At 41.6% G+C, this 4,048-nt stretch overlaps 1 pseudogene; it reads left to right on the top strand.

Moving 5' to 3' along the window:
• Positions 1–1,091: 1,091 nt before the first annotated feature.
• Positions 1,092–2,372, top strand: LOC121028653 (triosephosphate isomerase-like; annotated as a pseudogene).
• The last annotated feature ends 1,676 nt before the right edge of the window (positions 2,373–4,048 follow it).

Here is a 4,048-nt window from a genome sequence, read left to right as displayed (position 1 = left end):
GAGGGAGAGAGAGGGAGAGAGAGAGAAAGAGAGAGAGAGAGAGAGAGAGGGAGAGAGAGAGAGGGAGAGAGAGGGAGAGAGAGGGAGAGAGAGAGAATCCCAAGCAGGCTCTGTGCAGAGCCCCATGGGGGGCTCATACTCACAAACAATGAGATCATGACTGAGCTGAAATCAGGAGTCAGAGTCTTAACCAACTGAGCCACCCAGGTACTCCACAAATGAAATACTTTTATAATAATTATTCTGACTTATTAAGGATAACTATTGTTTTTATTTATTTGTCTTATACCTGGCTACTTTTCTAATCTATGATAATTTGAAGAAATTTGCAGTTCTCTTGGAATTCCAGTTATGTAAATTGTGCACTGGTTAATAATAACAGTCACTTAATCTTTTCTACTTATACCTTTTATTTCCATTCTGTGTCTTTTAGAATTGTTCAGAATATCCAATAAAGCAATAATTATGTTTATGAGTATTGTTATGAGCAATAATATTATTTGATATCTAATGACATTTACCATACGTCAGGTGCTATTAGAAATCCATTATTGCTATTATTCTAATTTTGCTGATGAAGAGACTGTGACTTGGAGAGGTCAATTATACATCTTATATATGGTAGAGCTGGCATGCAAAAACAGGTCCGACTCCGGTAACCCTATTTTTAATGATTATCTAGACTACCTTTTTTAAAAAGGAAAATCCAATTTAATATTTGAAGGTATGCTTATATACTGAGAAAGCCTAAGAGAATTTTATGACAAAACATGAAAGGTTTCTTGCATTTCTGAAGAGGTCACTAGTAAAACTATCTGTCTTTGCAGTCTTTTGTAAAAATGATTAGTCAATACTTTTTGCAAATTTCTCCATGGTTGATGGTCTATTCAAGTTTTCTGTTTTTCTCCGGGTTAGTGTTGATAGCTACTTTTTTTCTTCCTAGAAAATTCTCAGTATAATTAAGAATTTCATAATTACATGGAATAGTCCATGCAAATTGTTTCAAGAAAGAGCTTTAATGTACATAGCTCTGCCCTTGGAATGAAGTGCATAGGTGATAGATCTCAAAAGTTATTTTTTAGGGTGATACACCTTCCATGTGTCAACTCCAGCGCCACGGTGCCCTCGAGGAAGTTCTTCGTGGGGAGGGGAGCATGTGGAGGGGGACAGGAAGATCTATGGGCAGAAGAAGAACCTGGAGGAACTCATCACCACTCCGAACACGACCATGGTGCTGGCTGACATGACATCGAAGTGGTTTGTGCCGCCCCCCGCCAACTGCCTAATCGACTTTGTCCGACAGAAGCTAGATCCCAAGATTGCTGTGGCTGTGCAGAACTGCTACAAAGTGCCTAACGCAGCCTTTACTGGGGAGATCAGCCCTGCCATGATCAAAGACTGTGGAGCCACGTGGGTAGTCCCGGGGCACTGGGAAAGAAGGCGTGTCTTTGGGAAGTCAGATGAGCTGATTGGACAGAAAGTGGCCCCTGCCCTGGCAGAGGGACTTGGAGTAAACCCCTGCATGGGGGAGAAACTAGATGAGAGGGAAGCTGGCATCACTGAGAAGGTCGTTTTTGAGCAAACCAAGATCATCACAGATAATGTGAAGGACTGACTGGAGCCTATGAGCCTATATGTGTCATTGGTATTGGCAAGACTGCAACCCCAACAAGCTCAGGAAGTACAAGAAAAGCTCCAGGGATGGCTGACGTCTAATGTCTCTGGTGCAGTGGCTCAGAGTACCCGTAGCATCTATGGAGGTTCTGTGACTGGGGCAACCTGCAAGGAGCTAGCAAGCCAGCCTGATGTGGATGGCTTCCTCGTGGATGGGGCTTTCCTCAAGCCCAAGTTTGTGGATATCATCAATGCCAAACAATAAGCCCATCCATCTCCCCTCCTTTTCCTGATAAGCCAGGGAGTAGGTAGCTCAGAAGCCCAGTGACTGTGCTCCTACCTCCCACACATCTCCACCCCGAACATGCTTCTGATGGTGTCACCCGCCCCCTTCGTGGCCAGACTATACCCCTTCCTTATCATTTACATCTTACCCTATAATGGTTGGGACCAGGCCAGTCCCTTTTCCACCTACTGTCATGTTTGGAACTAAACATGTCACCAAGGTGGCTCCTCCTTGGCTGAGAGGTGGAAGGTGTGGAATTTGTTCATGGGTCTCCTCAGTCCCCAGTGAGGGTAGGAGAGAGAAGCCATTCTCCTCCCCCATCTTGTGCCATGAGACAAAGAGCTGAGAGAAAGTCCTGTTCTCCCCACAGAGGCCAGGGGTGCTCTTCTCTCCCATGGTGCCAGCGCCTGTGTGTGTTGTATATGTGAGCAATCTCACTGTGTGGGGAAAATAAACACCTGGCACTAAAAAACCAATAAACAAACTTTTTTTTTTTTAAATAAGAAGGAAAGAAATAGTGTGCAATGCAATTGTTAAATCATATCCAAAGGATTTCCCTTCTCATTCTTGATTTAAGAAAGCCAATGTATCAGAAGTTGCCAGATGCATGCAAACTTGTTACTTTTTTGGCATTTGAGCATATTTTTACATGTGTATTAGTACATCATCATCCAAATATGTTAACATAATAACTGCAATTAGTACACTCTGTAAACAAATGTGCATTACTCTCAGACTGTGGGTGTGAACAGATTAAATGTACAGGTAGAGCAGCCATTGGAGTGTGCCCAAAATACAATAGGGTGGATTGTGTCAGTCTAGTTTGGCATATACAAAGACAGATGTGTCTGCTGGCATTCTTTAGACACAAATCTTGGCAAATTCAGATGAGAAAAATTGGCCTGAGTTGACTGTATTTTCAGTATGGTTGAAATGTAGTAATTAGTGACTTTATCAATAAAGCAGATGGAAAATTGCATTCAATTTTGTAGCCACTCTAATTTTATTCCAGATATAATAATGCATTCACCTGTTGGTATTTTGTTGTATTGATCAAGTAGGTTGCATGGTTGGGAGTAGTGAACTTGGAACTCAGTTTCGGTCTTAACTTTGACAGTGATTTTCAATTTTGGACAGATACTTTATCTCTTAGAGCTTTATTGGATCATCTATAAAAGATATAATGATACCTATATGCAGTCAAGGAAAGAGAAAACATTATAAATTTATTTAAAACAACATTTTAGGGGCGCCTGGGTGGCACAGTCGGTTAAGCGTCCGACTTCAGCCAGGTCACGATCTCGCGGTCCGTGAGTTCGAGCCCCGCGTCAGGCTCTGGGCTGATGGCTCGGAGCCTGGAGCCTGCTTCTGATTCTGTGACTCCCTCTCTCTCTGCCCCTCCCCCGTTCATGCTCTGTCTCTCTCTGTCCCAAAAATAAATAAACGTTGAAAAAAAAAATTAAAAAACATTTTATTGAGGCTCAAACCAAAAGGGCCAGAAAGTTTAAACACCTTCCTCAGGGCACAGAGTTTACAGGGGGATTTAGACCATTATCCTCTTCTAATAGAATCTAATTCTAGATTCTATACACTTAGTGGCATTGACATGCTTTTAATTAAAGCTGTAGCAGCTGAATTAGTCTTACCCTGTAGACAGGTTAATGATGCTATTAATTTTGTAAAATACATGCATTTTTGTTTGTTTTACAGATCTTTAAACATTCCATTAGTGACTGAAAGAACAGTACTCATAATAGTAAGAAAACGTTAGATTAATGCATTTATATGTAACTGTTACTTTTCGTACTGTATGTTAAAAAGAACTGGGTAAGAATTGAGGATAAATAATTAAACATATGTGGCAGATCTGTGTTTTCTAAACATGGCCACAGTATGTCCTATCCCATGCTTTGATTTTATATGTGATTTTGAGAAGGGAGTCTTTTACTTGATCTTGAGCTTAGATGGACTTGTGACTACATGGAAGTGACCCTCTGTGACTTCTGAGACTAGTCTTAACAGGCAGTGCAGGTTCTGCCTTGATGTCTTGAATGTTCGCTGTGAAAGCCTAAGCTACTATGTAAGCAGTTCAGTTTCTCAGAGGCTGCCATGCTGTGAGGAAGTACAAACTGGCCTCTGTGGAGAGGT

Source organism: Herpailurus yagouaroundi, unplaced genomic scaffold (genome assembly GCF_014898765.1).
Source record: "Herpailurus yagouaroundi ecotype Mexico unplaced genomic scaffold, PumYag 100, whole genome shotgun sequence".
Classification (NCBI taxonomy): Eukaryota; Metazoa; Chordata; class Mammalia; order Carnivora; family Felidae; genus Herpailurus; species Herpailurus yagouaroundi.
This window is presented reverse-complemented; position numbering and strand designations above follow the sequence as displayed.